The sequence below is a fragment of the Meleagris gallopavo genome, chromosome 11 (genome assembly GCF_000146605.3).
Source record: "Meleagris gallopavo isolate NT-WF06-2002-E0010 breed Aviagen turkey brand Nicholas breeding stock chromosome 11, Turkey_5.1, whole genome shotgun sequence".
Taxonomy (NCBI): domain Eukaryota; kingdom Metazoa; phylum Chordata; class Aves; order Galliformes; family Phasianidae; genus Meleagris; species Meleagris gallopavo.
In genome coordinates, this window is record NC_015021.2 from 9,089,126 (window position 1) to 9,101,493 (window position 12,368).

Consider the following 12,368-nt stretch of genomic DNA (forward strand, 5'->3'; position numbering starts at 1 on the left):
GAGAAAAAGATAAGAATGATAAGCCAAAGAAAGCAGCATTGCTGGAAAGGAATGTGTGTGGGTGGGAAGGGGCTGCACACCAGGCAGACAGCAATTCCATCTGGAAGCTGCAGACAGCAAAGGGCTGAGGAAGATCCCTGCAAGCTGGTCTCAGTCCTTAACCTGCAGCAAAATGCAGCATTACTTACATCTTCGGTGCTGTGGAGGATGTGGATTCCCAGTGATATGTGTGTGTGGTTTTTTGGAGCAGCCGATTCTCTGGGCTTGTGCTCTCTTAGGCAGATTTCTCCTGCTTGCTTCGTTCTTTTCCCATTTGCTAATGTGCGTGCAGACTGGATTCAGCTTGTCCCATGTCTGTTAAACCAGGAAAATGCTTCCAGAGCCCCGTGGGCTCTCCTTGTGGGACAACCATGCAGCGTACTTCTGGAGGAGCCCTGAGCTACTAGCTCCTAGACACAATGGCACTTAAACTGCATTCCTAACTCAGCCCAAATTCTGGGGCTGTAAGAGTGTCTGCTTTCTCACTCCCTGTGCAACAACCACATTGACACCAGTCCTCCTACCAAAACAAATAGCAAGCTGTACTGTTTGTGCTGTCATGCATTTCTAAGCAGAGGTTTCAAGCCTGCTTTAGCTGGGTATTTATACTGTGTTCAGCTCTACTTGTAATATTTAGGCGTTTCAAAGTACTTCCAGAGGTCCTTGACAATCTCAACAAGTCTGTGGTTCTGTGGTTTCTTATCCTTTTTAGTCCTACCTGATGGAGGCATCGGGTTGGTTGTTTATCACCCCAGTAAACACCTTCCTTTTATGTGATGGGTAAAGATCTTGGAATTGTGTTGAATTTATTTAGCAGCTGAGGAAAAGGACACCATTTGTGGAAGCTGGAAGAGGAAGAACCTGGTAACATGGCTGCCCCTCACCAGCTGGTCTGCATTCCCTATGCTCACATAAAGTGCTATGAAGTGCTGCTGCCTTGCTGCCACCCTGAAATGGGCTTAGGCTATGGGGGCTTAGGCTATGGGGGGTGTGGGAGATGCCCAGACAATTGCAGGAGGAGGGAGAAAGGGCTGCAGTGGGGAAACAGCACTCAGTCAATGGAAATATTTTTTTTATCAGAACAGTGGAGAGTAGAAAAGCTATCTTGGCTGGGGTGTTCCAGTGACAGGCATTCGAGCAATGCTTATTGTGTCCTAGAGCTGACATTGCTTGGGACACAGCCTCACTTACACGGTCCCTGGTCAAACACTGGCACTCGGTTGACCTTCTTCAAAGTGCCAGGAGGAACTGAAGTGGTCTCACAGTTGCCTAGATGACATCACGTGCTCCTGCACTGCCATTTTTCTTGTAAAAGGAAAGAAAACAGCCTGTGAAGCCCTGAATTTATCAGACTTGCATCTGTATTTTATACTGAAGTACAAAACAATAGTCAGGGAGGGACATCAGTGTTTTCTGCAAAATTGAATTACCAAACTTCCCCATTTTCAGTCTTGTTGTTTGGAGCTTGAGAAAAGAGTCTGTCTCATTTTCTGTGATTCATCTTCTAGTGTGCAAGCTCCTTGTGTGGATTTTGTGTGCAATTAAGTTGAAGATGAAGCAGGTCTCGTGTCTCTCAGATGGCTTTCTGAGAGGATCAGGCCCCCGAGTTGTTCCGATGGCCTTGCCAAAAAGTTTCTTCACATGCCTCTCACCCACATGTGGTTCCTTGAATTCCATTTCTTCACTGATACTGTTTTTCTGTCAATCTAGGTTTTGTAATTTTTGGTAGCCATAAATCTGCCATGGTTTAATTATTTTCTCAGGGCAACGTGAAAACAATACATTTCACCAAACCAAAGACAAGGAAACAGCTAACAGCTAACTTAATATACTGCTGGCAGAGTCTATAAATTTCTTTTATCCAAGTGGTTTGACAGATGGAGTTTAAATACTCCCTCAGAAAAGCCTGTAACCTCTTCAACTCTAAACATTTTGACCCACTGGGATTATGAGCCTGCAACAGAGCTAAACAGAGTGATCCTCAGCTGAACTTTACACCACCGTGCAAGACCTGGAAGTGCACTGCACGTTCAAACAGAGTCTGTGGGAAATAGAGTACTCCTGGGTCAACCACACGACTGACCCAGAGGCAAGGTCCAGAGACCGTCCAGGCAAGGTCATATAAAAAAGATTTCCCTTCCACAAAAAAAAAAATTAAAAAATGTGTTGGAAAAATGGTTTCCAACTTCCTTACAAACATATTTCAGACTTCAATCTCAGAAGAAGCTTCATCTCGATCCTTGGCCCAAAGCTAATGATAGCACTACAGCTTTCATTCTCCATCATAGAATCATAGAATCGTTAAAGTTGGAAAAGACCTCTAAGACCATCAGGTCCAACCACCAATATTGCCCACTAAACCACGTCCTGCAGGGCCACATCTCCACTGCTCTGGAACACCTCCAGAGATGGTGACTCCACCACCTCCCTGGACAGCCCATGCCGATGCCTCAGTGCTCCTTCAGAGAAGTTTTTCCTAATATTCACCCTGAACCTGGCACAGCGTAAGGTCATCACCTCTCATCCTATTGCTGTAACCCAGTTGACCTGTTTTGTCACAACCTCCTCTCAGGGAGTTGCAGAGAGCTATGAGGTCTCCTCTGAGCCTTCTTTTCTCCAGACTACCCATCTCAGCTCCCTCACCCGCTTCCCTTAACGCTTGTGCTCCAGGCCTTTGATGTCATATCTCTACTTTTGTCAGAGCTTGGATAGCTAAAGCTGAGCTCAAAACAAAGGGCTAAAGAAACCAATCTATTGTTTCCACTGCTGGTCCTATCTCATGACCTTCTCTCATACTTGTATTATTCCACACCGAAGCTAGATAAAGTGAGTTCCCACCTCCAGAATGCAACATCCCATACTGGAACATGACCTTGATCCCAAGTCCCTTCCAGTCCACTGAATGGCACACTAGAGCTCTGTGAGGTACCGAGAGCTTTGTCGTCACTGATCTGCCGGGAGGCAAGAGGATGGGCAGGACAAGCCTCACACAGCTCTTGGTCCCCAGCACAGCCAAGAAGAGGAACTGTAAGGTTGAATCTGAAGTGCTCTCACTTTCACAATGTCACCTCTTTGCACCTCGTGTGACAGTGCTGTGCTGTGGTCAACACAGAGGCGGTTTTGTTCCCGTTTCCCACCAGAATTAAACCTGATTTTTCTGGTAATCTGAAGACTTAAAAAAAAAAAAAGAAGCCTTTTATTTTAATCTCATTGGCACTTGAAAGGAAAATTTGAATCATCACTAAGCTGCTAGAACACTGCTCTCAGTTCCTCAGCCAGGAGATACTGAGTGCCTTCTGAAGCCTGGCAAGTTTCCACAAGCAAAATCCCTGTCCTGTTTGGTGCTGGAGGGGCTGTCAGAGCTCCTAGGGAATGATGCCTGACCCCATGGCCATCCCAGTAACCCAGCAGGCTGCTTTCTGTCCCAGAGGATGCAGAGGGGAGTACTCGTGGCAGTCTACATCTCCCTCATGGCAGTCTACATCTCCAAGCTGCCCAATCTCAAGGAGCGTTTGGACACGGCTCTCACACATAGAGTTTGCCTTGGTGATCCTTGTGGGTCCTTTCCAACTGAGGATATTCCATGATTCTGTCAGTTACGCAGGAGAGAGCATGCCTGGCGCTTGTGCTCGCAGCATAGGCTGTTGTTTGCTGATGGCATTCTCTGGGCTGATGCATGCTGCAAGCCATGGGGTTGTGGCTGATGCTAAATTATCCAAAGCTGTGAAAAGATGCTTCAAATGTCTGTGTCCTTGGTTTTTATGGCTTAGCTGGAGAAGGAGAACAGCACTGCTAAAAATACTTACATGTTCAGTGTAGCATTCTGTCTCTGAGGGAGAGCAATGGCCTCACAAAGTGAAGCCAAAGCTGTATATTATTACAAGCAATAAACCTACTGGAGTCTGTAGCTGGCGTGCTCTAAATTATAAGCCAGCCTTTCCAAAGCCTACAGCACAGAGGTGGGAAGACTGGAAAAGTAGCACAGTAGCTTTGCTTAAATTCAAGCAGACTAATTAAGGGGAAAAAAATCAATTTAGTAGCATGCTCTGTATTATTTTGAGAGGGCGTTCACACACCTGAGGGCACAGCAGCCCCCATCACCTCGGCCCTTCAGCCCACTGCTGCATGCCGTCACGAAGGGGATGTCTTGGGGACACCAGGAGCCTGGGCTGACAATGTGCTGAGCAAGATTGATTTGCTGCTACTTACATCGCCCCATTTAGGAGTTTGTGAAAGGTGAGGCGCTGAGGGAAAGTGAAAAGAGTTGAGGAGCACGGCGTGGTCAAACAGTGTCCATGGATTCACAGCGTGATTTCCAGAAAACGGTTGTCTTGTGGAGATAGCTTCCTACTGAGAAGCGTTTGTTGACTGTATATATTTATATCTACAGACATAAAAATTTCAATCACTCCTTCTTTTGAAAGGCGTAGTAGCAGCTGAGAAAACATTTGCCCTTTTTCAAAGGGCTTTATTTACGTTAGCATTGGAGTGATTCAATACGGAGGCACCGGGCAGAGCTGGAGGGGACTTGCTTCTGCCCTTGAAGACGGAGTAGAGGCTTACATCAAAAGTGGGATTTAATCCTGCTGTTTTTCACTTAAAAGATTTAACAAAGTGCCTCCCTTTTACTTCAGCAGTGTCTCCAAGCACTCTCAGGCTTTAAGAAATAAAACACAGAGTGCTTTTTCTTATTTTTAAAGCTAGCAGTTGCCAGCTGGGGGACAGGAGTCCTCCTCATAGGCCCTAAGTCTCGGCCCCAGCCTCCCCAGCACCAACACTTGTACTTCTGCTGCAATCTCTCTGACATTTTCCAATCTTTTCACATTCGTATTTTAGCACTTAGTATCAAGGTTACTCCAAGACATGTCCATACAGGGGTTGGGTGCTGTGGGTATAGCCATCTATGCCATTAATCCAACCCAAGCGGCCACACTGCAAACTCAATTCCCTTCAAAGGAGTGCTGGAGCCAAAAACTGGTGCAATTAGAGGGAAATATGGGAGAGGTTCACTCATAAGAACTCCTCCACTCTTTTTCTGTTTGAGCTAATGGATCCCTCCAGCTGATGCAATTGGAGCGGTTTGTCTGGTTCGTGATGTGAAGGGGAAAACTATGGGGAAGAGGGTAATGGGATGCTGCTGGCTGGTCCTGCACATCCCACTGTCAGACTTTCAAGCTTCTCTCTTGCTGCAAGTTGCATGCAGGGTTTTGTGGCTCCCTGGGGCATCATGCAGCTTTTCCCAGAGGCCAGCTAAATCAACGCACACGTCAGTGTGGTGTTGCCATTCATATGTATCCAAATGAGGAGGAATAGCTTTACTTGGGTGTGTTTAAAACATTTCTAAAAACAGCTTGTGGTTTTGATCTGAGAAGATGCATGAATGATTTCCAGAAGAAAATTTGAGATCCAAGCACACTTACTACGTTTACGTCTCCTGTGATACAACTGCTCCGGCCTCACTTTCCAGGAGCAGCAAGAGTGTGCAGAACACAGAGAAAAAGCTCAGAAAGTATGTGCACATGTGCCTGTTCTCCAGGCACTCATGGGAGAAGATAAACAATTTGCTTGGAAATAATCCTGACACCTTCCTCTCCTCGTTTAGCAACCACTCAACCTGCTGAAGAAAGTATGTTAGTTGACTTAAAAGCTGTCACAGGACCTAACGACTGTTTTATCTCCTCTTTAGTGGCTGCTCTCTGGGATGGCCGACTTGCTGGGTATTCATGGGATGTTTGCGAGGAGGTGCTTAGCAAGGAAGCATATATGTTGCTTTCATCTCTTCCTGTTACAATGCTGTGAAAAAATAAAGCAACGTAAAATGAAAGGGCAGAGCAGGAGAGCTCACTGGTATTACTGCTGCCACCTCTTTGTCTGGGCAGTATTCAGATGTGTTCATGGTCTCCATGCACCAAACCTGCTCTGCCGTGCCTTCCCGAGCTGCTGCTGCATGGGCAGAAACACCAGGAGTGGCTTGAAAGAGTTTGCTAGTCTCTGCAACCTTGTGTTTTTAACACTAACAGTGTTCCCCTGTTATTGCTGTGATTGCCTTTGAAGCCTGGAACCAAATTGCAGCAAGCTCCCTGGGGGCCGCCTTGTTTGTATCCAGTTGGACATGGGTGAAGCTATTTCTAGTCTGGAGGGGTGCATGGAATCCAGCTCCAAAAAATGCTGTTGCTGCAAAAAGTCTGTGTTTAGCCCAGTCTTGTCTTGGAGGGAACACTGTTTTATTCGAGCAAATGATCATCCATAGAACTTGGATAACGAATGCGGACTTAAAAGAAAAATCTCCGTGCCCAGACACATCAGTGCTTCAGGCAACAGAGGGGAAAAAAAAAAAAAAGTACAAGGTTGGAAGTCATAAACAGGCAGTTCTCCTTTAACACAGCCTGGCCCCATTGATTACTTTTGGAGCTTGAAATGCTCCATGGCTCCTGGGTCCCTTAGCAGCTGGCTGCAGTGCTCCCCTGGGCTGCCTGACCTCTGCTGGGGCTGCCCTCTGTCCCTTTTCTTAATGCTATCTTCTTTATCTGCAGAGCTGGCCTTTTCCGTATGTTACTTGCTGGAGGCAACAGCGTGACAGATTTCTTCTTTCCCCTCGGAAGTCAAGGCTCAAATACTTGATTGACCTTTCGGTTGCGTACGTGGTCATCCAGACCATGTTGCATGGGAATAAAAATGACATTACTGCTACAGCACTGCTGAGCCCGCACAGCTGGAGAAAAAGAAAGAAGGAGCTCAGCACAGGCACTCTGCTAAGGAGGAATTTGGGTGCTTACAGCTACTCTCTGTTCTTCCCCACAGACAAATCCACAGGTTTCTCCTCTTGGCTAGCTGTGTCTGTGCACAAGGACATCTCCTGGGAGCGGGACCTGGAGGCAGCCTCCATTTGAAGGCTTAGAGGGAACTACAAGATGGAACATGGTTGCTTGAGCTCTGTTTCCTTTTGGAAACCAGGCTAAAAAGCACACAGCTGACAGCTCCATCACCAGCAGCCAGCATAAGATATGTGCACCAGCTCCTGATATGTGCACACAGTACACACCATGTTAAAGCTGGAGAATTACTGATCTTCCACAAGCTGTTAATGACTATGTTGGCTCAGGTGGCTGCTGATGTTCCCTAGGGAAGCCCAGGTGATGCTCACTGTGGTGTCAGCTCCATTCTGGCAGCCCTATAGGAGCTCTACTTCCTCAGCCCTTCTGTACCTCCTTTGTTTGTCCCATTCTCCTTTTTACCATACAGTGCCCTAAGGCTGGCTTGTGTGCTTCAAGATGTGATCATATTGCTGATTGTGGCCATGACAAAGGCATGAAATCATCTTGAAACCCTCACCCAAATACATAGGCGTACCTGTAAGCCTTCACCGCCTGCAGGCGTGCAGCCCAGGACGTGTTTCAGCAGTGCTGCAAAAAATCAGCAGTTTTCAAGTTAAAAAAAAACTTAATCAGGCTGTCCAGCTAGATCTTGTCAAATCCTCTCACCTGGGGGATGAAAACTCTCATTTACAAAGAAAAGAAAAGATGAAGCTAACAAGTCTCAGTTTCACCCACACCTGCTCCTGTCCAAAAGCTGATGTCAACACAAAGCTCAACTCGTGGGAAGCTGTGTATGGGGTGTCTCATGCTTCACGTGTGCCCTGCTTGTAGGGCACTGTGGCAGAAATGCTAAGTCATGGCTTGAAGCAGTGACTGAGCACCTGGTGGCAGGCAGGGCCAACCCAGGGGAGCTCAGGTGCATGCAGTGTACCTGAGTGATTGGAAGGGATGGAGCCAGGACCCACCCCCACCCAGACCTCATTTAAGGGCTGCTATAGGAGGTGTGGGTATCTTGCTGGAGATCCCTGCCCTCCTGAGACCTTCTAAAGGTAAGCAGATTATTTCCTTTGTTTCTGCGTCTAGAACTGTTGCATTTGAGCATATCCTTACTTTGCTGCTGCCTAGAACTTTGCTACTATGCTGCTGTTGCTGTGCTTTCTGTTGTGTTGTGGTATTACAAGTGTGTTTCTATAAGCCCTGTATCTGGCTATCCTCTCTGACTTCAGAAGGAAACTGAAAACCAGTGTGCTGGGAAGAAGAAGTTCAAAGTGATTGCAGTAATGCTAATTTCATGCATCAGTGGCAAAAATACAAAGTTCCCTTTGCCTCGGTAACCTTAAGAAACTTGGCATCGTCTCAGTGAGAAAGTGGGGTCTGTGGTGCATGCATCTTGTGGGTTCTGCAGCCTGGTTGTGAGCCTGGCAGTACCACCCAACAGATGGTGTGAGTGCACCACTTGCTGGGGAGAGTTTAGAGGCAGCAATGCCACTTCCTCCCTCAGCCTGTGATGCCTGTGAGGAAGAAGTGATGGATGGACAGAAGAGGTGACACCTAGCCTGTGTGGTGGGGTTCCAGATGAAAGCCAGACCATAGTTACAGAATGGTTGGGTTGGAAGGGACCTCAAAGATCATCTGACTTCGTACCCCCCCCCACCCTGGGCTGGGTTTCCACCTGCTAGATCAGGCTGCCCAGGGCCCATGCCAACTTGACCTTGAATGCCTCCAAGGTTAGGGCATCTAGAACCCCTCGAGGCAAGCACTGAAGGCCACTTCATTCATCAGCCCAGTTCCTTTGCATCCCAAAGCTCATAGAGGTACTTCCAATGCATGCAATGGGAAGTGTGGATGCCTTTGGCAACCCCCTCCCCCAGCAAACCTGCTCCATGCCAGATGGAGAAGTGCAGGAGGTGCTGGTGGGAGGTACAACGAAAGACAGGTATCAGAGCCAGCTGACAGGGCCTCCATCCAAACGTGGGGTGAAGAGGGCTGGTTGCCCACCTGGCAGATGAGGTGGGTGTAGAGCAGAACCCAGGTGCATGCAGGCTGAAGCCTAACGAGCTGCAAGCTGTTCTCTCTTGTCATTATATTTAGAGACAAGCAACCAGGATGTGTCTGGAAAGGCTACCAGGCTCCTTTCTAATGACTCATTTCAGAACGGTGGCGTCAGTAAGCCACAGTTTTTGCTTTGCTGTGATTTTAGAGGGTGTGAAGTTTTTATTTAAAAAAAAAAGTCAGTTGAGCCCAAGTGATGGCAAGGCCGTATGGAGAAGCCAGGATTGAAACATAGTGCCCGTGTCTCAATGTGCAGTGCTCTGAGTGATACCTTTAGATCTCCTTTAGCTTCAAAAGCCTGAAAAATCGCTATGGGTATTTCATATCTCCAAATTGATTTTCAAATAATTTTTTTTTTTCCTCTTCCACAAAGAAAGCAAACAATTTTGAGCATCAAATGAGTACCATCGCTCTGCCTAGCAGGTTTTTGCCTTCTGCTTGCCGCCTACATGTGTTGCTTTTATTTTGTGGCTTTCTTGGAGGGGGGGAAAAAAAAAAAATGCTGTGTTGGGACGGGAATCTGACCTGCAGCCTGGGCTGCTGCTGCCCTCTCCTGGCTCTGACAGTGCCAAGAAACCGAGATTTTCCAAAAGAGAATCCTGCAAGCCTGGGTCCATTTCCCAAAAGGGATTCTTGCAAGCTCGTACCTAGCTGGCCTGTGCCCCATGAGCACAGCATGGCCTCATCCACACGGCTGCCCCACTGCCTCCTTCCTCCCCACCCTGGTGCCTCATTTTGTGCGTTTTCAGTGCCCTTTTCAGACTTCTCCTGAGCTTTCCCGCATAGAGACAAAAATGTCGTGACCCAGAGATCCTCCTTGCGTTGGTCTCTCCAAACTGTGCCTGCCCAGGGTCTGCAGGATGACAGAGCATCCCGTGCAGCACAGAGCGCCCTGTGTGCAGCAGCTGCCTAATGGTTTCAAAAGCCACTTAGTGGCTTATTGTGGTGTGAGTGGGTGGAAGCTCAGCACCAGAAGCAGCCGTGCAGCCCCTGCTTTCCTCCTGATGGAAGGAAGAGGAGGATTTTTTCCGAGAGAGCTGCTCTGTGTACCTGGCAGGGCATGGAGCTGAGCACCAGGAGCCTGGGCAGAAACAACCATGCTTGTGCTCCCCAGATTCTTCTGCATGCTCTATTGTGCTACAGGTCTACACGGTGCCATTGCAGCTGGGAGATGGGGGATCCCCACGGTGTCAGTTGTGCTTCCCACTAATGCTCTTCCAGCCAGGGATGGAAAACTCCATTGTGGGCTATTAAATGTGAAGTCCCCAAGCCACAACTCAGGTTGCAGATGGAAGTGCTGGTCTATATATATGCTCCTCTTCAAAAGCCAGGCAGACCTTTGGCTATCTATTGCTTTTTGAACAATTTCCAGCCTAACTACATCCTGAGGTAGGGAGAGCAGAAATGTATTTGGTAAATTATGTATGTGTGTAGGGCTGTGGTGATGTTCTCCTCTTTGTGATCTGCGCTTTTCCAGGCAGTTATGAATATATGCCTTACATCAGAGCAGCTTTTGAGCTATGTGTCTGGTGAAACCAAACTCTTTTATCCTCATCAGGAGGAGGCAGGTGGTCCCACGAGGTAGAGGGGCGAGGCATTGGTCCCAGAGACCCGCAAATTCTTGATGCTCTGCGTAATTAAAAACCAATGTGGCGTCAAACCGTCAGAGGTTTCACATCCTTCCATCCTGTCCTGATACATCCCAAACAGGGAGTTACAGGGGTCTTCCTGGGGGTTGCATCATGACACACTGGGTGCTTGTGTGAGTCCCACCCACTCACTGTTCCCCAGGTTTGGGTCCTGCCACCCCAGGGCCATCTGCTTGCTGGCTGCCCGTGCCCTGGTTTTCCTCTGCTTTGCCCTCAGCACTGGTACTTGGTCTGCTGCAATTCCCATCAAAATGGGATTACTGGGCATCGGTGTCTGAAGCTGAGCTTTTCAGCACGAGGCCTGGCAAAAAGGATGTACACCTGTATATGTGTGTGTATCATTAGATAAAGAATGCACTTGGAAAATACCCCCCATCAGGCTGCTGGGAGTTACATTTTTTGCCACAAGAGACCATTTCTTCCCCAAATGCTGGCACAGTGGGGAATGTTCTGCACTGTTCTCTCACTGCTCCTTCCCCGGAGTGCACACCTGAGCATTGGTGGGGCTTTCATAGTGAGCTTGCTTGCCAAAACACAGCCGGTTGCCATCAGGCATCCAGGCGATGCCAGCAGGGATGATGCAGCACTCCCAGCACCTTTGAGCTTTTCTGCAGCCTCGTGGTAGTGATAATGTCCTTTCACTCAAGTCAAGTCCTCATGGCACAACCCCATACAGACAGCCCAAGGTTAAGTTACATGGTGCAGCTTATTTAGCCTGCTGGCTGTTAAAATCCTGAGGAAAAGCACTGCTGAGAGCTGAGCTCCAGCTCCCAGTGCCCTTGGTGGGGTCTCAGGTTTCCAGAGGTGAGTGAAGGGGACAGACACTGCTGTACCTATTGCTCAGGAGCAGCAATATTAAGTTGCACCACCTTGGGGGACAAATAGTCCCCATCAGAGCGGATCCTCGTGCCAGACACAGCTCTGTGAAAGCCCTGCAAGTCCTGAAAATGGGAATGAGCAAGTGGGCACAGACTCCATGCTACCCCAAAGCAAGGCAAGAAGCCCCCAGCTTGCCATCTGCCCCTTAGAAAACCCCCAGTATAGCATCTGGCAGCACACACAAAGCACAGCCTGGGAGGAACAGAAAGCAAGATTCTTTATTGTACACAGTACAGAACGTAATGCGGATTTGCAGGAGATACATAGCCCTGCTTGAGTAAAGGTTATTTCAATCAATCCTCAGATTAACCCCCTCTGCACTGAGCAAATGTTCCTAGCCATCCCCAAGGCACGATGCCTGCAGTCACCGCTGCCTGACGGCGCTGGGCACGCTGCACACTGCAGGGACAACCAGCCAGCCTGCAAGGGTTAATCTTCATACTTCCCCCAAAAAAGAATGAATCAGTCCAAAAACAAACAACCAAAAAAAAAGACTCCCAACAAAATAAAACCCCCCAAAAACAAAACCAAAAAAAAAAAACCAATCCAAACAAAGCTAACTAAGGATGAGAAAAAAATTCCTATACAGCATTTACAACAAAAACATGTAGCCATTAGGGGTGGGGGGGAGGCAGGGACGTATATATGAGAGGTGGAGGAGTGTAGGGAGTTGTGGTGGGCAGGGGCTGAAGGGAGGGGACCCCAGCCTGGCCCTGTTATACGCAGAGGGGAGCAGAGCCCCTGGGGCAGGGATGTGAGCAGTGAAATGGAGTGGACCAGGTACTTCGGCAGGCAGCCTGGTGAGCCGCAGGGGACATCGGCACAGCAGCCGGGCTGCAGAAAATAGCTTTGCCTTAAAATACAAAATAATCTACAAAAATCAGTTAGAAATCTGTTTTTTTTTCCCCAGAAACATCACCCACCCCCGTATCTC